Source organism: Pleurodeles waltl, chromosome 1_2 (genome assembly GCF_031143425.1).
Source record: "Pleurodeles waltl isolate 20211129_DDA chromosome 1_2, aPleWal1.hap1.20221129, whole genome shotgun sequence".
Lineage (NCBI taxonomy): Eukaryota > Metazoa > Chordata > Amphibia > Caudata > Salamandridae > Pleurodeles > Pleurodeles waltl.
In genome coordinates this window covers 1,039,383,194-1,039,408,335 of record NC_090437.1, presented here as the reverse complement: position 1 = coordinate 1,039,408,335, position 25,142 = coordinate 1,039,383,194, and the positions used below count along the sequence as shown (strand labels likewise).

General features: G+C 45.3%; 1 protein-coding gene across 1 annotated transcript in view; it reads right to left on the bottom strand.

Annotated features, from left to right (window-relative positions):
* ARAP2 (ArfGAP with RhoGAP domain, ankyrin repeat and PH domain 2) overlaps window positions 1-25,142 on the bottom strand; it is a 1,093,539-nt gene that overhangs the window by 183,953 nt on the left and 884,444 nt on the right. The window lies entirely within an intron of this gene.

The following is a 25,142-nucleotide window of genomic DNA, read 5'->3' as shown; positions in this document are numbered from 1 at the left end:
CATCAGACCTAGTGTCTTTGTCATTTCATGATAAACAGATCAGGCCTATAGTCATGATCATTGGCTTGCCACCATAACCAACTAAATTGTGCTGCATCAAGTATAAACACTGACAGAAGCCAAAACATGCAACACATAAAGTCCTTTTAGTGGAAGTATACAAAATCAGCCCAACCAAACCCAAACTCAGGGAGTTCGACATATATGTGGACTCTTAGCACTTCTCTCAGTGAGACTCTGAAGGCTCATATTTTTTAATCACATAAGATCAGGTGACGGTTTCAATGTTAAGCGAGACATAGAAATCAAAGTAGGTTAATGATTGCCCTCGTCCCATCTGTGGTGCTGCCAAAGAAAAACACTATACATTATCTAGTTACGTAAGACACTTTAATAGCATTAAAATGCCCCTAAAAGTTCAAGCTTAGGCAGCTGGATCAATAAACAAAATGAATTCAGTAGAACTTTTTGTGAAAGCGCACAACTTCTGTCCAATTAAAACACACTCTTTGGCTATCAACATATGGCTGAGCCAAACCCCTCTCCTGAAGATTCTCACATAATTGTCTGGCGACAGCTGCACTGTCAAGCCAAACCATATAAAAGGTGGGTGACTGTAAAACAGAATACTTCATGATACACATCAGGGAATTCTCTATAAACTAATTTGTGTAAATTTGTCATCAGTTTACAAAGAAAAAAAACTATGAAGATGAACATTTGCAATGTGGCCTTTCTTGAATACCAAAGGAAACAATATGGAAGAAGACACAACTGTGGCTTACAGAGAACTATGCAGCACATTACATATTTTTCTACAATGCATGGTCCTTATGAATTGGTGAAGCATAACACAACAGCAAAATAATTTTGGGACTGTTCACTTTTGAAAAAAAGATGAAATACTTTGAAAACGAGAAGACATAGCATCAAAAGAGCCTATCGATCCGGGTATGTTTAAAACATGACTATCCGCTGTGCAGCCTTAGAAGTTATATTGATGTAACTGATGGGAAGTTTTACTTCTAACAGCTTACTTGGTACAATTTACAAATGTCTGGAAGCATCGAGGTTAAATGTGGGACCTGGGAAAATACAATCAAAATACTGACTCACATATACAGGACAGGCAGAAGTTTATCCTTGCAAAGTGCATTTGTAAAGGTGTTAGACCTGACAGCGTTAGGGTGGTCTTCCCACAACTTTGTGCCTGCCTCCTTCCAGTTTTCTGACCTCGTGATTGCTGGTTTTAGGACTGCACACTTTACCACTGCTGACCTGTGCTAAAGTGCTTCTGCTCTCTCCCCTAAACAAGTTAACATTGGCTCCTACCCAACTAGCATATTTACCTATAAGTCCCTAGTAAAGTACACTGTAAGGCCTGCAAATTAAATGCTACTAGTGAGCCTGCAGCACTCATAAGTAGTAACACAGAGGGTCAGACACTACCTGTGTGGGAACTGCAGTTCATGTGCTTCCACCAGAATTGTAAAAACATGCTGTCTAAATGAGAAAAATTGACATCTGAAACATTTCACCAATTGTGGTTCTAAAAAATGTTATATACTGTATTCAATGCCCATGTAATTTGCTCTACATTGGTAAAACAACCCAGGAGGTCTGAAAATGGATTATTCAACATCAAACATAAATACGGTGTAATGTTGTAAATGCTCCTTTGGTTGAACATTACAATCGTATGAAATATGTCCCCAACAATATGCACTAGTTTGTACTTGATGTTATAAAACCCTTGAAAAGATACGTAAACGTGGACCGCCTGTTCACCATTAAATTGAACCAATGGATTTGGCTTGTAGATAAAGTGAAGAAGGGTCTGAATTAACAGGTTGAATGGCAAAAACTGGCAACATCCTAGATGGACTATCTTGAGCAGAACAATTAATGTGATAAAGGGTTATGGATCTGGACCTCCTTTCATGGTTCTGTGCCTGCAATTGCAGATGCTGAATCAAAATATCTAGCAGTTGTACTAGATAGGGTATGGTCTCTCTCATGGTTACCTATTATTTCCATTTGTTTCTTATGGATGGTATGAGGGCTGTGAGACCCTTTATCTGTACCTCCATTTCTGACATTAAGTTGTATTGGTCGTTGTGGTTGCTGGCTAATAATGCCCCTAGAATAATTAGTTAGGTCAATCTTTTCTTTCTGTTCCAGGTGTATGTTAGGCTGTGGGGCTACCTATAGCAGGGTTGCAAATGTGGATTTAGTGCCAGAAAGCATTTAGATGGGCTCTTATTACATTTAAAGATAGATGCCACAGTCATTGCAATGGTCACGTGACATGTTACTACTTCAATGCCCGTCATCAGGGAGCCCGGCAGGGTGTGTATCTTACTAACACGGACTAAGCGGATGGCCTAGATGCATATTATATTTATTAAGTTGCTGAGGGCCACAACAGTAAACTTACCATTATTAGAACTGTCTCTTAACTCTGGGTATTAGGTAGGCATCTTTAACATTTCAAGATGGCTGCCATAGTCACTGGAATGGTCACATGCCCTATCACTTCCTTATTTAAACACGCCGGGAAAACCAGCAATGTTTGATTTCAACACGCATGAGTTGAGTGGATGGAGATAGACTCTAGCGGTCCCAAATACGCTAGTGGTCCCATATTTAGAAGGTATGAATACGTTACAGTGGAAGCAGCATTTTTCTAGAGTTTATGTTGCATTGCGGTTAGGTGAATTTAATATCTTAAAATCTGTGGATTTGTTTACTTGAGCTTGTAGGATTAAGTCCCCTTGTGTCTTGCTATGGAATCTATTTTTGCAACCTGTTGTAAATAGCAGAATGTAGCTATTTTGGTTGGTTTTGGTACTTTTCAAACTTTTTTGTCATGTATGTGGTGGCTTATACTAGTATCCACACCTGTGATTGTGGTGTTTTCTTGGGCTCAACAGGCAGTACACAAGGTGTAATATGGCTGATTGTTCATACCATTTTATAATTATGTTTCCTTATGTGTAGGTAGTATTTTACAACACTGAGTCCTGATGATGTTCTTGAGAGGGATCACCTTTTATTAGTTAAATTAATGTCATAGAAGTACCATATGGAAGCTAATACATCTGCAGTTTTAAAGGCCTTACAGGAAAATAACACAGACATTGAAACATGCATAGTTTGAATTGTGATGGACATATGTGCCTACCTTTCGTATTTCTGGCAACATGAATTTTGCATTTATTAACACTGAACATTAACATGAGAGTATTATTTTTTAAGTAGAAATAGTAAAAACAAAATATGGTTTGAATAAATAAATGGATTTCATTATGAATGTGTTTAGAAAAATAAGCTCACGTTTAAAAATTGCTTTGACATAACATGAATAATGTTTGAAATAAAATGTGTTTTGTACATTTGATTTGAATTAAAGGTGCTCTATAGTTTAGTTAATGTACTAATTGTATTAATGTGAATTAAGATTTTCTTAACATGACTAGGCCTGAAATATTAGTTTACATTTTTGTGTGCCATGGGAAAGGAACTGCATGTTTCAAATTATTAGAAAAAGTAATATTTTAGTATATGAAGTCATAAGTAAGGAACAATGGACATTTGCTGTGAACATTTCTGTGTGTATCAGAACTTGTTGTTGCCATCTACAATGACTAAATGCTTAAATCAAATCCCAGAGTGTGCCCACCTACTGGACCAATTAAATGGATTGTGTGTATTTTAATTAGTGAAGAACTCTGGAATTTAAGTTAGTGCCTCTCAGAACCTGTTTGAAGACAGTTCCCGTCTGAACCTCCTTGAGGTCAGTCCACTCTTGCCTTGAAGCTGTCTAGAACCCTGCTTAGTCTGCTTTCTCACACTCTGGGGGTCATTATGAGTTTGCCAATGGCTTTTACCGTCTGCCGAACGTCCGACGGGGAGGTTGCCACCACACAGGCTACCTCACTGCCGGGCCCATTAAGAGTTTCCTGCTAGGCTGGTGGGCAGCCTAGTAGGAAACAGGCTACTGCATTGTCCCTGGGTCGCAACTGAGCTGGCAGCAATGCCATAGCCTGCTGGGTGCACCAGCACCCTTGCAATGTTCACTGCTGGCAAAGCAGACAGTAAACACTGTGATGGCACTGGCCAGGGTTCAAGAGCATGTGCAGTGCAGGGGCACCCCTGGGGCCCCTTGCACCCTGTGCCAGTTCTGAAATCAAATGCGAAAACTGTATTTTAATGATTTACGGATGTCACCATGACCTGCTTTGAAATCTGATAATAATGTGCATATAGTGTGGTTGCTAAATTACATAATCCTTTTGGAAAGTCTAAGTGTTGATGTTTGGTAAGCTGAATCTTTTCAGACGCTTTGAAGTTTCCCCCACTTCAAAGACACATTTGGGTATATATATACTGGGTCTATGACCCACTAAAATCTGACAATTCTGGACCTACAACTGGACTCTGTCAGAAGGCCTGTCGTGCTTCCGAAACAACTCATCTGGACTACTTGGACTGAGCTTACAGAAGTCGTAGGGCCATCAAACACTTCACTAGCAAGAGAAAATCCACTGCATCAGAAAATTGACGCATCAACTGCAAAACTGATATAGCGCCTGCAGAATTGACGCAGCACTTGTCTTGCGGCTGAAAAATCACTGCAGCACCTACTGAATCGATGCATAGCCTGTTTCATCATCCCAGCATGTCTTGGATTTTCCACAAGTAATCCCTGGATGTCAAAATATGCCAACACCACAGTGAGGAGCCAAGGCTGCACACCCGAAAACTGACGCATCACCTTGCCCACGAGGAAAGAAGTGACACATCACCTCCACCGCACTAGAAAAATCAACACATCACTTTACTTTCCAATGCATCACCTCCTCTGGGGTCCTCTACTTCTTATTTTTCACGCATCCTTGGTACTCTGTGCTAAAAAGATACATCCACTGATTCCTATGCACTAAGACTTACCTAAACTTCAGAAAAATTATATCTTGACTTGTGTAAATTTGTCATTTTGGTCTATTTTATTCAGATAAATATTATCTATTTCTCTAAACTGGTGTGGAGTACTTTTTGTGTTTTCACTGTGATACTGTATTCATTATTGCACAAATACTTTACACATTGCCTTCTAAGTTCAGCCTGCCTGCTCTGTGTCAAGCTACCTGAGGGTAAGCACAAGGTACTTTAGGTTGTAATGTGACTTACCCTGACTAGGATTGTGGTCCCTACTTAGACAGGGAGTATACCTCTGCCAAATAGAGACCCACTTTTTAACAGAAGATAAAAATTTAGCCAGTAGAGTAAAGTGTTTGCAGTGCAACTTTAGGGTTGGGTATATAGGCATTTGTAGGTAAACTGTGGCGAACATTCATTGGCCAGCAAAACCAGGATATTCATATAGACATTGGAGGTAATTCTAATGCCTCGAGACATAAGGCCTGTTTTATAAACACAGGTGTAAAAGTGTGACTTAATCTTGTCTTACTCATTAGTTTCTGGAGTACTACAAGACCAAATCCAAGTTGAGAATTTACCATTCATATCATGAGCATCAATAAGGGCATTTCCATGGTGGGGATGGTGATGGGGAGAGTGACTGTCAGCAAATGTTCTCATCCCATATCACATTGTATGTTCAGTGGCCCTATCTATAAGACACAGGATACTTTTCTCCTTATACTGTTTTGCTTGTTATTTTATTAAGGGCATGTTCATTAATCTATACTGGTAATAGAGAATGTCATTAGATGCCTGCAATAACTTATTACTGGAAATGTGTTATACTAAATGATTCCATGATAAACGATGACACAGAGTGAGCGTGCACCATGCACTTCACATGTGCATATTTAATCACCTGTAAAGTTACTACAACACCTAGATGTAATCTACACTTTTTTACTATTCACTAGTTCGAAATGTAGATTTACACCTAAGTGTAGACTTACATTTGTTCAATCCCTCAGTTCAAAAGAATGAGACATTGAAGAATGAATATCTGAATTTAAAGTCATTAATCGTAACTTGTCACAAATAGGTGCAGATCTCCTTCACTGTGGCAAAGTTATTTTTATTGGAAAGTATAAGGATAATGGATACAGTTTCTTTTTTATAAGTCATTAAAGCTAGTTTAAATATAAATGTAAAATAATATAAATATAACTATTTTAACCTATAACTAATAAAATAAAAGTTAATAGCATTTAATAGCAAAATAACTCTTCAACACTGTTTTATTAAAAGAGTAAGTCATTTAAATATATTAATGTATATTTAGAAATAATAATTTGTAAAAAAATAAAAAATAAACCCGACCCTCACTAGTATTTGGATTTTCATTAATGAAAATGCATATATTTATTTACTGTAAATTATGTATTAATTTTTTTAAGGTTAAATATAAACATATAGGCCTTCATTACAACCCTGGCTGTTGGTGATAATGTGGCGGTAATACTGCGAAATTATGACCCCGGAGGAAACAGCTCAGACAGACAGCCACTTTAACACACCGACCGCCAGGGCGGCATCAACAGGCACCACTGCGGTAACCGCCTACAGCCAGGTGGAAGACCATGTTCCGCCCACTGTATTATGACACACCAATCCGCCATCTTTTCCGGTGGTACCAATGACATCAAAAGCCTGGCGGAAACAGATCTCAGAAGTCAAAGGACTCACCTCTGGAGACTCAGGGAACAACCACGCCGCCATGGAGCCCAAGTTGCAAGTCTTCCCCATGCTCTTCTACGTGCTGCTCCACTACAAACACCAACGCCGGCGAAGACAACCACGGTGAGTACTGCTGCCTAGCACACAGGGGAAGGGGGAGGAAAAAGAGAGTGACACACGCACGAAACACACAACACCTCCACCCTCAAAACCATACACACAAGCAGACGCAGTAACAACATATTCACCCCGTACCCCTCAGGAATAATGCAAGGACAACTATAATAGAGTAAAAATAGAGTAATAAGACAAATATAGCAGTAATACGTGCATCCAAATCAAAAAGTATATACATACGTACAAATCAAAAGACAATGCCCAGTCCTCAATGTTCGTGGGCAACAAGGCCACATCACAGAGTCGAAGGCCCCATCTCACTCCTGCAACAACACGGAGAGAACACTGTAGGGGCATCGGGTTGAAAATAGCCAGGCACCTCAGGGGGACGGGGAACAGGGGGCACCTCAGCCAGAAGATGGTACAATGCCACTGGTCCTGGAGGGGGCAACATGCCCATCACTCTGTCCTGGGGAGTGCAATGCCACAGTCTCTCAAGTGGGTGACTTGCCCACATGCTCTGGAGGAGGCAACATGCCCATCACTCTGTCCTGGGGAGTGCAAGGCCACAGTCTTTCAGGTGGGTGACTTGCCCACATGGTCTGGAGGGGGCAATATGCCCTGTGCTCTGTCCTGGGGAGTGCAAGGCCACAGTCTCTCAAGTGGGTGACTTGCACACACGCTCTGGAGGGGGCATCGTGCCCTGTGATATTCATCCTGTGGAGGATGGGGTTAGTGGATGCCTTCTCCACTGGTTCTAGAGGGGGCATCGTGCCCAGTGAGCTTCATCCTGGGGAGGATGGGGTGAGTGGATGTCTTCACCACTGGTTCTGGAGGAGGCATCGTGCCCAGTGAGCTTCATCCTGGGGAGGATGGGGTGAGTGGATGTCTTCTCCAGTAGTTCTGGAGGGGGCATCGTGCCCTGTGATGCAGATCTTGGGGAGTGCAAGGTCACAGTCTCTCAGCTGGGTGTCATACCCACAGGATTTGCAGGGGCCAGGCCGCACAACAGCCCATGGACGCAGGACTACACACTGCCTGCCGGCAGTGACGGAAGTTCAGTGGTGGCAGTGGTGGTGCTGCAGCTGCTGCTGGTAGTGGTGGGGAGGGGAGGCTCCAGCCCATCCCCTGCAGCCTCGGACGGCTGCCCATTGGTGCTGCTGGTGGAGCTGGTAGTGGTGGGGGGAGGCTCCAGCCCATCCCCTGCAGCCTCCAGGATGGCTTCCCACTGGTGCTGCTGGTGGAGCTGGTAGTGGTGGGGGGAGGCTCCAGCCCGTCCCCTGCAACCTCGGACGGCTGCCCACTGGGCCAGGTGGCGGTGCTGCTGGTGGAGCTGGTAGTGGTGGGGAAGGCTCCAGCCCATCCCCTGCAGCCTCAGATGGCTGCTCACTGGGCCACGTGGCGGCGCTGGTGGCGGTGCTGCTGGCGGAACTGGTAGTGGTGGGGGGAGGCTCCAGCCCAACCCCTGCAGCCCCAGATGGCTGCACCAACATGGTTGGTGGTGGTGTCTCAGACTGAGTCCCAGCACCAGGCCCCTTGCCTCTACTGCCTGCTGCTGCAGGTCCCTGGCCCTTCCTTCCTGCAGCTGTGGCTGGCTCCTTGCCCTTCCTACCTGCAGCTGTGGCTGGCTTCTTGCCTTTGGTACCTGCAGCTGTGGCTGGCTCCTTGCCCTTCCTTCCTGCAGCTGGGGCTGGCTTCTTGCCCTTCCTTCCTGCAGTCAGGGCTGGTTCCTTACCCTTCCTTCCTGCAGCTGAGGCTGGCTCCTTGCCCTTCCTTGAAGCACTTGGGGCAGGCACCCTTTCCGTCTGGCTGGCTGGTGGCCGGTATCCTTTCCCATCTAGAGTTGCTGGGGACACTACTGGTCCCGTGGACTGGGTGGCTGAGGTGCTTGCCTGGGTTTTGACCACCCTGGACTGATGTGAGGGATTGGGGGGAAGGCTAGGGAAGAGGTCAATGGGGAGAGGAAAAGCTTCTTAGGGACATTGGGGCAGGAAGAGGGAGATGGTTTGGGAGTGAAGGACGAGGGAGTGGTGGTAGGAGGTGTCAGTCTGTTGAGTTTGGGTGCAGGTGCAGGGGCTGGATGCGGTTGTGAGGTGGAGTCTTTGAGTGGGTGTCTGAGTGCTTGTGTTTGTGTACTTTGGGAGGAGGGGGCACAGACTTTGGGAGAGGACACTGGGGACGTGTGCATGGATGTGGGGGTGGTGACTGCCAGTGAGGGGTGTCTACTGATAGATGTGCTGGTGATGGTGGTAGTGGATGAGGATGTAGTGCATGCAGGTGTGAGTGGAGACGCTACTGGGAGGGAGGTGGACGACTAGGAGGAGGGGACCACAGTGGAGGCAGTGGATATTGTTATGTCTGCTTCTGGATGGTGTTTGTTTGAGTGCCTGTGGGATGAAGTGTGGTGCTTGTGTTTGCCATGTCCACTGTTGTGTGTTGTCCTGGGGGCCTGCTCGTCTGCCTGCATGTTTGGGATAGGTTGGGGTTGAGGGGAATGGGCAGAGGAAGTTGGAGAGGGGAGGGTGGAAACAAGGACAATGGCTGCCATCAGAGAGGAGACCAGAGCCTGGATTGATCTCTGTTGGGCCTCCAAGCCAGTATGAATGCCCTCCAGAAATGCATTTGTCTGCTGCATTTGGGATGCCAGCCCCTTGATGGCATTCACAATGGCTGACTGACCAACAGAGATGGATCTCAGGAGGTCAATAGCCTCCTCACTCAGGGCAGCAGGGCTAACTGGGGTGGGGCCTGAGGTGCCTGGGGCGAAGGAGATGACCACCCTCATGGGTGAGCGGGCACAGGAAACTCGCTGATGGGCTGCGGGGAGGGTGGTGCTGGTATAGGGGTTGACGGCTGTAACTACAGCTGGGGTGGGCACAGAGGTGTTCGACACCACCAGGGAGCTTCCATCGAAGGAGCTATCCGGGTCCGAACTGTCCCCTCCAGTTTCCGCCGTGGGCTCCCCTCGCCCACAGTCCCACTGGTGCCCTCACTGTCGGTGGATTCGGCATCCTGGGTCCTGTGGGATGCAGCTCCCTCCATCGCCGGTGCCTATGCTCTTCCGCCAGATGATGCGAATGCACATAAGGACAGGGTGACAAAAGAAAAAGGAGGGGGAGAGACAAAGGATACACTTGGTCAATGGCGGCAAACAACACCACAGTTGGCGTACACAACACACTCCCACACAGGGAACAGCCCTATGCATTAGGCAATGCACTCCCAGTCACAATGCTAGTCACCAGCCCATGGATAGGGACACCTAACGAAAATTGCAGCATACCTGAGACCCACACACCCCTGCCCAGTAGTGGATGCCTATTAGCTTGGTTGGAGGACTTTCACATCAGAACCCTACCCAGCATGGGACCTACTCTGCAATGCCAGGCCTGGCCTAGGGGCACCCACAGGGGCCACCCCCCCACCCAGATACCACCCCACCATGTGTAAGTTGTAATGTAGGGCACTGTACTCACCCCCTTGGTGCTGCTGTGATGCCCCAAAGCACCCATCCAGCTCCAGATAGGCCACTGCCAGTATGCAGGCCATCAGGGGGTCAGGGTTCGACAGGCACCCCTTCCTCATTGGGAGGTCATCCCCAGCTGGGCCTCCGCTGTCTTTCGTGCCCAGCGTCTCAGGTACCCCCAGCATTTCCGACAGTGGGTGCTCCACCTGCTGTAGAGCCCCAGGGTTGGACGTCCTTGTTGATGGTACGCCATATACCCTTCTTTTGATGGGCGCTGACCTGCAGGGAAATAGACACAGGGAAAGGTATTAGTACGACCGTCCGGCCTGTTACACTTATGGCCCACAATGTCCCTTCCCATCCCCATTAGCACAGACATGCCCAGCATCCATGCTGCATGCTGACCAGGGCCCATCCACCAGCCCCGCTACATGAGGTCTGCACATACAGCACTCCGTGCATTCATGTCCCATGCATCATAATCACGGTGTACTCACCTGTTAGTCTTGAGGTCCAAACAGCAGTCGCTCCAACTTCGCTGAGGTGAAGGCAGGGGCCCTTTCCCCAGTAACACGAGCCATGGTCGTTTCCAGACACAGGCCACAGCAGCACATGCAGTGTAGGTTCGCTCCTGTTGAAGGTCAGGTAGTAAGTGAGTGAACAGATAGAAAATGGCGGTCACCTCCTAGGCGGTGCGTATCGTCACTGCCGACGTACATCACCATTGGCCACTGTAACCCATAGGGCACAATGATAACTAATGAGGAGCTGCACAACAGTTCTCTACCACCTCCTGCAACAGCGCACAACTCAGCGGAATTACCTCATTTCCACCTGTCCCTCCATACAGGACAGGCGGACGCTATTTCAGTGGGGGGGGTTGCAGGTCATGGATCCTAATTGCATCACAGTACACAAATTCACATTTTGGACATATCCCACCAATATAATGTTAGAATCACAATATGCATTGAACTGTAGTGGTTAGAATGTGCACCAGCTGCTCACTCTTTTGCACCATAGATTGCAACCACTGCGGATGAATAGGAGATGCAAACATCCCCCTGTGTACTGACCCCTGGTGGACTTGGCAACAATGGAGGACAGGAACATTATCCTCACCTATAGACTTGACGGGGCCACAATCACAGAGCTGTGTGCCCAATTGGAGTCTGACCTAATATCTGCTATCCGTCCCCCCATCGGGATCCCCCCTCTTGTGCAAGTCCTATCAGTGCTACATTTCCTGGCAACTGGTTCTTTCCAAGTGACAGTGGGCTTGGCAGCTGGAATGTCACAGCCAATGTTCTCAATTGTGCTGACCAGAGTGTTGTCTGCCCTGATTAAACACATCTGCAGCTACACTGTATTCCCCCAGGTGGAGGATTTGGCCACAGTGAAAGCTGACTTCTATGCAATGGGACATATCCCCAACATCATTGGGGCAAAAGATGGAACGCATATTGCATTTGTCCCACCCAGGCGAAATGAACAGGTGTTCAGAAATCGAAAGAGTTTTCACTCCATGAATGTCCAGATGGTGTGCCTGGTGGACCAGTACAGCTTCCTAGGACTGCGCTAGCCTCAACCAAGGAGGTATTGTTGTATGCTCCTTGGTTCAGCGGGAACACCTACCCCGCCGCCGCTGAACCAAGGAGCATACAACAATACCTCCTTGGTTGAGGCTAGCGTAGTCCTAGGATGCTCAGTCTCTAATACGGGATGAGCGACTGATTGACCAACTGACTCTGACAAATTTTGTCTTCAATTTGTAAGTGACATTCCAGCACTTAACAATTTTGTTGAATAGGAGAAGTAGTTTTCTGGGTCCTGAAGAAGCGTCACGGGATCATTTATTGACCAAGTAAAGATGCGAAACATGTTGACCATAAAACAGGATTAGGCATACTACCCTTCCTTCTTCATAGAATATAGCGGGACATTATTCCCACTAAAACTCCCTATATACATTTTTTATCTTGGCCTGAACCTTGTTTCTGATTCATTAAAGTGATGTTTTAGGTTCAGAGTTAATTTTATCTTACTCTCACTCTCCTTCACTCACTCACCCTTTTCTTCTTTTTCAGTCAGTTCTCGTTTCAGACCTTCATTTGGCGATTGGCCTACGGTTAAGTACCACCCCGATTTCTGGGTGGTCCGCCAGACATCGCAGCACCGGTCTGACGAGGAGATAGCCCAATGATGAAACCTGTCACCCTATTGGGTGCTTGAGGGCTCTCCTCAAATCAATCATAACTTCGCCCTTATCTTCCTATATAATCAATAGGTTTCTTGTCTTTTTGGAACAGTGCACTTTTTCTATATAGCAGTGTCCAAGGGGACATAGGAAGGGGAGCAATGGCAGTTCAGGGTGAACAAGTTGACTGAATGGGACACATGTGTGAAATTTAGGAGAGTCTTATTTCTTGGAGGGGACCTTGGCAATAGTCTCTTGCTTCTGCCTGGATAGTTTGCAGGGTGGTTCACCTTCTGCAGGGGAGGGGTGCTTGTGGGCTGTTGGTCCTGTGGTGGGGCCACTAGCGGCACAACGGAGGTGGAGGGCTGTTCATCGGTTTGGCTAGTGTCAGGGGCCCGCTGGGGTGCCACTGCCTCCCTCATACTGTTGGCCATGTCTGCCAGAACCCCTGCAATGGAGAACAGGGTGGTGTTAATGGCCTTCAAGTCCTCCCTGATCCCCAGGTACTGTCCCCTCCTGCAGCCGCATGTTCTCCTGCATTTTGTCCATGATCTGGCCCAGCGTATCATGGGAATACTGGTATGCTTCCAGGATGTTTGTGAGTGCCTCCTGGAGGGTCGGTTCCCTGGGCCTGTCCTCCCCCTGTCGCACAGCAGTCCTCTTAGCTTCCCTGTTGTCCTGTGCCTCTGTCCCTTGAACTGTGTGCCCACTGCCACTGACCCAGGTCTCTGTCCTGTGTTTGTGGGGTGGCCTGGGGTCCCTGTAGTGGTGGACACACTGCTGATTGATGTGTCCTGGGGGCAGAGGTATGGCACGCTGGGTGGGTGCTATGGTGGTGTTTCCTGAGGGAGAAGGCTCTGTGGTGGTGTGAGAGTGTGCCTGGGTAACTGACTGTCTGGAGGTCCCTGGTGGGCCAGGTTGGTCATCCAGATCCAGGTGACCAGAGCTGCTGTCATCACTGTGGGCCTCTGTGGGGGGACTGGATATTGCTGGCACCTCTTCACCGGTGACTGTGGGGATGTAATGCAGTGTTATTGTTTCTGCATGTGACACATTGTGCATGGGTGTGTTGCCCTCTATGGTTGTTATTGCCCTGGCATCTTAGCCTTGTGTGAGTTATTTGGTGGACTAGGCGATTCTCTGTAGTGGCCATGCTTTAGTGATGGGTGTCCATGTAGGTCTGTGAGTGGTGTCCATGCATTGGTGTTGCATGCAGGGCTTGGCATTGGGATGAATGGGTTGTGATGATGGGGTGTGTGCTAAGTGGTGGAGTGATGGGAGTGAGGTTGAGGGTGGGGGTATGTGTTGGCATCCAGGTTGGGGGGTGATAGTAATAGAACATTGACTTACCAGAGTCGAGTCCTCCTCCTGCCAGGCCCTCAGGATGCATGATTGTCAAGACTTGCTCCTCCCATGTTATTAGTTGTGGCAGAGGAGGTGGGGGTCCACCGCCAGTCTGCTTTACAGCGAGTTGGTGTCTTGCTGCTATGGAACGTACCTTCCCCATAGGTCATTCCACCTCTTCCTGACGTCATCCCTTGTTCTGGAGTGCTGTCCCACAGCGTTGACCCTGTCCACGATTCTCTGCCATAGCTCCATCTTCCTAGCAATGGATATCTGCTGCACCTGTGATCCAAATAGATGTGGCTCTACCTGGATGATTTCCTTCACCATGACCCTTAGCTCCTCCTCAGAGAACCTGGGGTATCGTTGTTGTGCCATGAGTGTGGTGTGAGTGGTGTGGGTGAGGGTGTGTAGGGTGATGTGTTGGGGTGCGTGATGTGGAGTGCGTGGGTGGTGTATAGGTGATAGTTGTGTGTGTCTCTGGTCTTGTCTGTGGTTGTGGTGTCTGTCTCGTGCCAATGGTTTATATTCATAAAGTGTTGTGGGTGATGTGGGTGTGTGTTTTATAGTGGTGTGGGTGTGGTGTGTGTATGGGTTTCAGGTGTGTGTTTGAATTGTCCAATGTGATGTTGTTTTGTTAGTGTGTGTGTATTTTGAGTGCAGCGGTATGTACCGCCAATGCTTTACCACTGTTGAATGTCCGCTGTGGTGATTCGTGGGTCATAATGTTGTGGCCGTTGTTCTGTTGGCGTAACAGTGTGGGTTTTGATATGGCCAGTTTATCACTGAACTTTGGGCTGGTGGACTTGTGTGTGTGGCTGTATAGTGACAGATTGATATGTGTGTGTCATATATGGGTAGCAGATATCTGCCGCCACCGCAGTATGTTGGTGGCAGTCAGCATGGTAGTAAGTGAGATTTACCGCCAATATCATAATGAGGGCCATAATATTTTAATTGAGTGTTTTTTTAATTTATTTTTCACACACAATTTTCTATAGATCCACATATATGTACATGTATATGCATATATATATATATATATATATATATATATATATATATATATATATATATATATATACATTTAAAAAATCCACACACATACACACACACACACTTATTTTAGAAGTCAAAGTATTTGAGTATTCTAATTATTTAACATTATTTTCTATGGGATGGTGTTATATTAATTCATTGCCACCAATATTTACTATGGGAATGTGATGCAGTACCTGCCATGTAGTGCTAGACTTTCTCTAAGACTGTGCAGGGGTACATATACACCTGTTTGGTGTCTTTAAGGGCTGCAGAAGCTTTAGAAGTGTAGTATCTTAGGAAGTGAATAACAGTGGCCTTACTCTTACTCTTCCCAAAGTCCCTGTGAGTAGTCCTGTAGCAACACTTCTTCATGCAGCTTGTAGTTTGTGACTAGGCTCTACCATGAGCAAATTCATTTATGGTTAAAATTCTATCAAATCTGTGCACTAATGGTGTTGAGAACATCTAAAAAAATAAAAGCAAGTTTAGGCAGTATTAGGACATCCTGGGAGTATTTCACCTTAGACCTGGGGCATATATCTGAAATAAAATGGGCAGCATGTCTGGCATTGTGTGTGGCCAGTGCAAAGGCAGGTCCTGAAGGGCCTGGCTGTGGAGTGCTGTCAGCCCAGTCACGCAGCCCTGTCAATTTTTATACCACAAACACATAAATCAGTTTGCTGGAGATAACTAGCACGCCAACCCAAAATGGTACCTCTGACTATCCCACTAGTCTGGGGAAAAAATGGCAGATACTCGCACATTCCAAGCAGTGTCCTCAACTCCTAGAGCTAGAGAGTCTGCAACCCTGATTTTGGTGCAAAAAAGAACCAGGAGGTAAGGAAAAAGAGCAACAGGTTTACCAAATGCAAAAATATTTAAAAGTCAGTCAGACGGTCACTACTAAAAAACTGTTTTAAAAAGAAGTGAGATTTCAAGCATAAAGTGCTAAACTAAAAAAAGATCAATTTGAAAATGTACTTTCAGCAATTGGGCCTGTGTCAAATTTTCCGCCAGGCGGGTAGATAAGCAGGAAAAAGTGAGCACCCTACTAAATGACATATTTAAAAGTCAATCAAAGGCGTAGTACTAAAAACATATTTTTAAAAAGGAGCACACATTGTTATGTTATGTTATGTTAAGTCTTTTATAGGGCGCATAGCTACCTGCAGGCCTCCCAGCACTGAGAACGGAACTCTGAGACGTAGTCGAAGGGGTTATGCTCTGAATAGCCAGGTTTTTAGTGCTTGCCGAAAGGAAAGTTCATGGCTAGTAAGGCAAATGCTGAGAGGTAGAGAATTCCATAACTTGGCTCCAAGGTAAGCCAAAGAACTTCCACCCCATCTAGGCTTCTGTACTCTAGGGATGAGGGGCTAAAGCTACTGATGAGGACCTGAGCAGTCTAACAGGTATGTGGGAAGAAGCTAATGTCTTAAGCAAAGAAGGACCTCTATTGTGCAGAGCCCTGTGAACACAATACAAGGTTTTAAACATTATACAATGATTGACTAGGAGTAAGTGGAGTGAAGAAATAGCTGATTTAGCTGATGCATGCCTCGGTTTATTTAGAAGCAGACTAGCAGAAGCATTCTGCATCACCTGCAACTTTCTGATCACATATTTCAGGGATCCAATGTACAATGCATTACCATAATCTAGGCACAAAATGATAAGAGCCTGGACAATAAGTCTTTTCGCGGTGAATGGAAAGATTTAAAAAAACCTTCCTTAATAGCCTAAGCGGACCAAAAGATATGGAGGAAACCTTACTGGTGTAAAGTGCCATGGTAAGAGTCCAGCCAGTCTCCCAAGCTCTTAATATGTTCCTGGGGGGGGGGGGAGATTCCCACAGGGTTCCAGAAGAGAAGGATTGTATCCCAAACGAGGATGGTGTCGTAGTATCAATACCTCGGTCTTGTCATCATTGAGCTTAAGCCTACATAGGGACATCCATCCGGCCACCGAAAGAAGGCAGGAGGGGCGAGTGACAAACAATTAGTATTGGTGATTGTGGACATTCAGAATACCAACTGAGTGTCCTCCGCATACGACACCAGAGAGAGACCATAAGGCTTAACAATCTCTGCCAGAGGTAACATACAAATTTTAAATAACGTAGGACTAAAAGAGGATCCCTGTGGCTCTCCACAGCTGCTTGTGAAACAGCTAGAGATAGAAGACCGGTTGAGAACCTGAAATGATCGCCCCTCCAGAAAAGAGGAGAGCCATCTCAGGGTACAACCCGAAATACAAAGCTCTCTCATTCTTAGAAGTAATATATCATAATCAACAGTGTCAAAGACAGTACTAAGATCCAGCAGAATGACAGCCGTCACAATACCCTGATCAAGATGCCTTCTAGCCTCCTCCGTGACTGCAATCAGAGCCAATTTTGTGCTGTGGAGTGGTCTGAAGCTTATCTGAGAGGGGTGAAAGATATGATTATCTTCCAAAAAACAAGATAGTTGGGTATTAACATGCTTTTCAATTATTTTAGATAAGACAGGCAACAGAGAGATAGGACTATAATTACTAAGCAGAGTGGCAGAGTGCCATCTAAATTAGGCTTTTTCAGCAGGGGTTTGACAATGGCATGTTTCCACTGTTCCGGAACAGAGCTCATAGACAGCAAGGAGTTCAGAAGGTTGGTATTAGCAGGTGCAATAATGGGGGTGCCTAGAGACAGCACGTGAGGGGGTGTTGGATCAAGGTGAGAGCCTGACTTGAGAGTAGCAAGTGATTTCATGACTATATCTTCAGAGAGGGGGGAGAATTGCAGGAGGGAAATGGGGTCTGAAGTCTGCTGACCTATCAACTCAGAAGGCTGAGGTGGAATAGCCAGAAAGGTAGAATAGATGTTTAATATTTTTTGCTAAAAAAAATGTGCAAGATTGTTACTGTGTTTTTGGGAGGCATCCATAAGATCAGTGTGAGAGTGTGGCTGTAAGATTTCCTAAAGATCCCTTTGGGGGAGTTAGATGTCTGCTCAATTCTAGAGGCATAATACATAGATTGGGCTGATTTAACTTCCAAATGTAAGAATCTGATGGCTTTCCTATAATCCTGTTTTAAGGAATCATCATAGGTTTTTCGCCATCTCCTTTCCAACCGCCTGCATTCTCTTTTTAGCTGGTGAAGGTGGGATGAAAACCAAGGGGCGCCTTTCCTGTGACATCCTACAGTTTTAGTAGAATAAGGAAGCAGCAAATCTAAGCTCTTAGTAATCCAGCCATTAAATGTCTCTAGCAGACCCACCATATAGTCCCTGGAGGAAGGTTTCAGCCTCTACCGGGCATTAATCCAATCGCTAGCCTTGAGCTTGTGCCACGTCAGAAGGGTTGAGTTGAAGTCTGGGAATAATGGGGTAGCTATCTTAAGTGTTATTAACAAGTGGTCAGAACAGGCCAGAGGGAGGGGGGCATGGAACTCAAACCATCAATATTTGTAAAAACGAAATCAATAGTTTGATGTTTCACATGAGTGGGGCCCTTGACTAATTGAGCTAACTCTAGCGCGGCCATGTCAGAAAGAAGAGATTTGGCAGCAAAACTTTCTGGGTCATCTGCATGAATGTTAAAATCACCCAAAACAGTGAAGTTGGGTTTTGCACAAATTAAATCACCAATGTGTTCTGAAAGTGAATGTAGAAAGGTTTCTGGGGGGCTGGGAGGAAGATAAACCAAGGCTCCAGAGCAGGTAAACTGGGGGTTTAGAGTAATGGAAAAATACATACTTTTGCAGCCAGGTAGCTATAGAGGATATGAGGTGAGCTTCACTGTGTCTCTATAGATGATGGCAATTCCCCCACCTCTAGAGACATCTCTATCAAGCCTATTTATCAAATAGCCATGGGGTAAAGCTAATGCCACATCAGGGGCAGACCCCTCGTGGAGCCACGTCTCAGTAAGAAAAAAGGCTACAGGTGTAAGCTCACTCAGAAGTACATATATGTCAAGTTTATGGGCTGCCAAAGAATGACAGTTTGCCAAAAGGATGACACTGATTGGGCCGTCCTGAGTCAATGGTCTAGCACCTGGATCAGGCCAGGGAGACCATCAACATGTAGTGCAGGGCCACATGGAATTAATGGGGTCCATACCATGATGACATGTTCCCATAGGGACTGGCCTAAGAGAACAAAGAAAGTCTGAGGAGTAAGTAACTACTTTACTCCTAAAAGGGCCAGCAGTCAGCCGGGGTGACACACTAATCTCAAAAGGCAGCAAAGAAACAGTAGGTAAGGGTGTAGGAAGGGGGACTGAGAAAATTGTCTTACCCTGAAGCCTCTGAAAACGGGCCAGTGGGGAGAAGGAGGGAGGCATTAAAACCTCAATACATGCCAAGCTCCACTAGGGGAGGGTGGGAAATGAAGATACAGATCACTGAACATGACTCATAGCTTAAAGTGCAAATTGAGCGAACAATAATGCAATTGTGACTCAAATGCTAGTTTAAAAAAAAAAAAAAAGTTGTAGTATTTTATTTCAATTGTAAAGGAATTAAATGTTCAGAAGCAAAAGCGCTACGAGGCCTTAGGGCAGTTAGGCGCTATATAAATACGCATAACATAACATAACATAACATAACAAATGTTGGGGTTCTAATAGTTGTCAGGCAAATCCCTGTCCCACCTGCTTTCATTTAATGTGTGATGGGTTACTCCCCATTCACTGGTGGCTGCATCCAGGGAATGCTCACTATTAGACTGCACACAAAATAGTTTCTCTTTGATTCTTCAGGTTTTAGTCAAAAGTGTCTATGGTGCTGCAGCAAGTTCTCCCGGGGCCCAACCGGCTCAGTTCATGTCTTACCATTTTGGCAGCACAGACAAGCTCAGCAGTACAGCGGGTGCCCTCGGTGTGAGCACCTGTGAGCCCTACTCAGCTCAGAGCAGACAGCCTCACCATATGGCAGCCTAAGCAAGGTTGCCAGATTTATCTCAGTTATCGTAGCAGCTTTCAGCTCTCGAAGATGTGGTAAATTGAATTTACCTAGCCGGGGAAATGGCATCTTGGACAGTCCTCAGTGGTTAGTTGGGGGCAGTTCCCTCACAGTGCCGATCCATCCCACTGAACAAAGCCTTAATCTCTCCTTTGGGTGGTGGCCTAAATCCTTTGGCAATGTACAGGCAGCCCCTCCAAGCATACGGGCTTGCTCTGGTATGATATGGCACATGGACAGGCGCCTCTGGCACAGGTGCCCTTGCCAAGATGATTACAAGTCTCAGCACTTTTACAGTAGCAAATTTACCAGTCGCCCCCTCTGGTATACAGTGTTATATCAGCATCGCAGTTCAGGCTTTAAAGTGCTCAACACACAGCGTAATCCATGGTGGCTCTCTCCTGGGAAAAGGGGGCCAGAGAGTTTACACAGCACATGGACAACTAACAGATCAGTGCATAGCCAAATCCTCACACTTAGAACAGGGAGGCTCTATGGCATGACTCCATACTGGACCTTGTTCCATCCATTGCTCTTGTCTTCCTCTGGCACACTGGTCTTAGTAAGCAGGTAGGCATGGGTACTTCTAGCTCCGGGGCATGTGATCTTGTTTTTTCTGTTGATGTCTCCTAACCCTGCATGAAGGCAAGTAGGCTAGTAGGCTTTTGCCCCAGCCCTGGTCATGGACAGAAGTTTTACAGTGCTTCCCCTTTTCCACCATCTTATCTGGCTCCTTGGCAGATGACAAATGTTGAGGTCTCAACCTCCCCTTCTTAAAGTCCTTTTCCAGACACCAAAAGGTGATTTAGTTTCTAAGTCTTTTAAGTTTTATGTTGGGGATCTGCTACCTATGAAGTGTTCACTTCTTCTTCAACTTGAAAGAATATCTGTCACAGCAGGGATGACTCCAAACCTGATTGACCCAAAACACAATTCATGGGAGTGACCAGAGTTCACATCTAGATCTCAACCACAGTGGTAAGTGCATCAGAATGTTAATCCCAGGATCCCAGTCTACTCTTTACACTCACCTATCAGCCCCATCTCCTTTCCAGAGATGTGTCCAGGCTCCTCCTCTGTGATCATCACTGAATCAAAAAGCAACCTTGTGAAGTGTAAATGAGGTGGCCCTTCCTCCCTTCCGATATTAGGTGCCATCCAGCTCACAGAAATGCAGTAATACACAAATCTGTCTGGGGGATTCTTCCAGTCCTCATCTCTTCACCAGGCAGGCTTGGGGTTTCCAAAATGGAAACCAAGGTCCTTTATATAATGTACTAGTGCAGGCACACTTACTGAGTAAACATTCACAGCATACTTACTGTCCATCACTGTGAACTCTTTTCAGTACGCACATTCAGTCTGTGCCCACAATTCAGCACTTAAGCTTTTTTATACTGTCCCAGTGTGCGCTATCTGCAAACACACACATAGCCAGCGCACACACTAACCACGTGTACAATGTACAACACTTCACCCTTCATGTATTGTACTTCCTGCAAGTACACATACACCCAAGCACATGCTTCTATTGTGCACACAATACACAGCACTACTTTTGCACATCATCTTGTCCTTGCAGGTATAACAACACTCAGCACATGCACTAATCCCACATACACTACACAGTACTGCTCTACCCTTATACTGTCTCCTTCCCACGCACACAGTCCACATCTAGCTGATGTAGGGTAACAGTGAGTTAGGAACACATCAGCAGAACTTTTAAAAAGGTGATTGACTCACTTCAGAGACACAGGATAAAAAACAACCTGTTCACTACACAGTAGGCTGCCACTCGCCTTGATTGTGCTGTTTAACTCTTGGTTGCAGCAGTAGCCTTACACCACTATGAAAGTACTTCTTCTGGACCAACAGGACTGCAATCTGTGAGACAGGCTTATGCCAACGCACACACATGATCTGAATTTACATATGACAAAACAAAACAACATTAGGGATCCAGAAAACCTACAGGTGGGCACTCATGGCAGGGATTTATGTCCTTCATCAGTGCAGAGGACTTTTCCATACCAAAACAACACAATTTGTGTTTCAAAAAAGAGCCTGTGTCCAATTTTCCCCTAGGAAAGTAGATAAGTAGCAATAGAAAGTGCATATTTTTAACGATTTAGGTAAGTGCAAAATGGCAAGAGAACAATTTTCATTAAAAAATAACAAAACAAAAAACAAGCAGTAGCATCCTGAAAAGAAACATTCAGGTTTGATACTAAGTAAACCTGCTATTTTATTCAGAGACACTCCTGACCTATAAAGAATGCAAACAATGTCTGAGAGGTGACATACACATACTCCTCCTTTTGATTACATATTGCTTGGATTTATAAAGAAATTACCCCTGGAATGCTAAAACATTTAGAGTGTTTCCTAAGATAAGATAACAGTACTGTTCCTATACCTGGCAGACTGCCCACGGCCGAAACACTGGCAAGACTAACATGAGTGCATTAGTGAATTTACACTATAATAATGCTTCTGTATTTTCCTAACAGAATACTAGTAGTCCCTGTGATGAAATTCCTTTTTATACACCTCCATTGAATAACGGAGTTTGGTAATGGCTTCGACAGACACAAATGTCTCACTTAGATACTTCTTCTAGTGGTAAATGTGTACATGGATTGTTTCATAAGAGACTATCTGCTAATGTCTTGTGAATATTCAGACAGTAAGAAATGGTGAGTGAGAACAAAGGGGCTCATTATGAATTTGGTGGTCCCAATGTGGGACTATCAATTTTACCGCGAAGACGCCACTGCAATGGTGCCCCCTCTCCCCAACCGTCCTATTACAATGTTTCCGCTGGCCTGGCTAACCGGCGAAAACATTGAAATACAGCACTCCCACTGGTCAGTCCGATGGAAATAGTGCTGCGAGATACACTTGGCTCCCTTAAAGGAGCTCACTGTATCTCGTAGCACAGAGGGGGCTGACTAACACCCGCAGAACGTGCACTGTCTGCTTAGGAGACATTTTGCATTTCAACAGTGCTGGGCAGGGGGGGACCTGCACTGCCCACAACATGGTTGTGGGCAATGCAGGGACCCACCTCCCTGTGGCCCCCTGCACTACCTTTCCTCCAGCCTTATTTATGGTGGGGTCCAAGCCATGAAAAGGCTGGCAGAAAGGGGAGCTGTAATCAGCATGGCGGTGTAAGTTCAGCGCTGCCATGGCTGACTACAAGCCCGACTGCCATAATGCTAATGGGAACCATGTGAAGGGGATGGTGGTCCTTTGGCGGTCCAAACACCAAAGTCATAATTTGGTGGTTGGACTGTCAAGGCCGTGGCTGTCTAACAGACTCGTAAAGAGGCCCAAATTGTTTGCTTGACTATGCCCCATATTCTGCCATTATCCTTTGCTTTCCTCTTGACTTACATGCATGGAAAATCCACATAAAAACTGAATATTTTAATGGATGATCTTATAGAATCCAGTTCTTTGACTAGAATTTCTAGTTAGACTATCGCATATGGAATTTTTGTTTATATGCTTGTACCTAATAAATACATAAATAGAAGCATAAAATGTCTGTAAATAAGGAAAATGTAAATCCAGATTATTGTATTTCTGTGTTGTAAATTCAATTATTCATGCAAGCCTCTTTACCCTTTCAGTACTGGTGTGTTTGTGCACCTCTATGTAGGAGCTGTTTCAGAATGAAGGTGCATATTGTTTGAATTCAAACAGTGTATGGCTCCTTGCTGGGACACAAAACTGAGTTTTGAGCCCTAGAAATGAACCAGATGCTGTTTGGGTTTCTTTCTTTGTGTAAGTTCTGACAGCATCTGGAATCTTGCTGGGCTTTTCCTACAACCCTCCCTAATACTTCATTCCCTCCACAGCCCCAGAAAAAAGTTGATTGACCCACTTGGTAAAGCTAGGGGGGCATTTCTTGGATTATTACATTGCCACTTGTGTGCTCCCATTAGCGTTTGGTCCACTAGTGCTTTTGGTAGGCCAAAGATGCAACATAATGTTTAGCATGTGCCTGCTAGCCAGTGTGTCCTCTTTAATGTATTTATTTCCTGATATATCAATATTTTAAATACTAAATTAAGACTTTTTTTAAAGAAGTGCATGCTGTGTGGTTGGCTAACCTGCCATAGATACTGGTGATTATTGACACTGAATGTGCTGTGGGTTCTGCTAACCAGGCCCAGGGCCAGTTCTCTGTTTAAAAGGTATATGGTAATTGGTGTCATTACAGTTGGTTCAGACAGCTTACCTGTAAGTCCCTAATATATGTTTGGGCATGTAGGTTTAGGGACCCCAGAGGATTTAATGCACTTAAGTGTGCACTGATGTGGTATCTGCTGTCATTTTAAAGTCAGCCCTGCCTTGCAGGATGCTTCTAAAATATAACTATTTCCAAATTCGACTTTGAAATTAAAAGTAGTACTGAAGTCTAAAACTATCTTTTAATTAAATATAATTCACCCCTAAGGTCTACCCTAGGTGCCCCAAGGGTACGGTGCCTTGTAATTAAAAGCAATGACATTATAAAGTATGCATTATATGCCTCAACTGCCCATTTTGTTTTCCCCATAGACTAACATCGGAAGGCGTTATTAAAATTTAATAAAGTCAACCTTATGACAGGAATGAGCTAGAACAGTGATTCAAAGTACACATATAGTAGCTACAATAACCACCAAAGACTTGCCAAGGTCAGATTTATTACAACTATTGCAGGAAAGGAGTTTTAGAACTGCTCTCCAAAAGTTACCTAAAACAGCCCTGTAGCATAGTCTTCTGATTGGTCAGCTTTTGACAGGCTGAGCCAAGCTGCTCTGTTCAGACGTGAAGTGGTCTGGGCTGAAACAAAGAGACCATCTGGTGGCAGGAGATCTGCTACTGCAGAAGCCAAGAAAAGAAGTGGGATGCGTATCCAAACTGGTTTTAAAGAGAGAAAGAGAGAAAGAAAACCAGGCCCATCCCCAGCCAGAGTGGAACCCCATAATTAAATAAGGAGAGGGGCTGGGCTATAAGGAAAAGGTAGCCACATCTGGGGGTTGGGTAGCCAGACCTGAACTCCAAGGAGAGATTTTCGTTACTTTGATGTTTGATAAAAAGTTCTGAGACAGAAATATGCCACACTTCTCAGGAAGTGGTCATCACAGAGGGTGGCAAATGGAACACAGGTGGTTGGGGGTATCCCGCTCTTTGCCAGTACTTTTTTATACATATATATATATATATATATATATATATATATATATATATGCATACACATTCACGTACACATACAAACACTTTATTTAAAGTAAGAGAAACCGCAAGAACAGTGTGAAAACAAAAGCTAAGACTGTTAGAACCTGCCAGAGTGTAGTTCATATTGAAATGTGATACTTC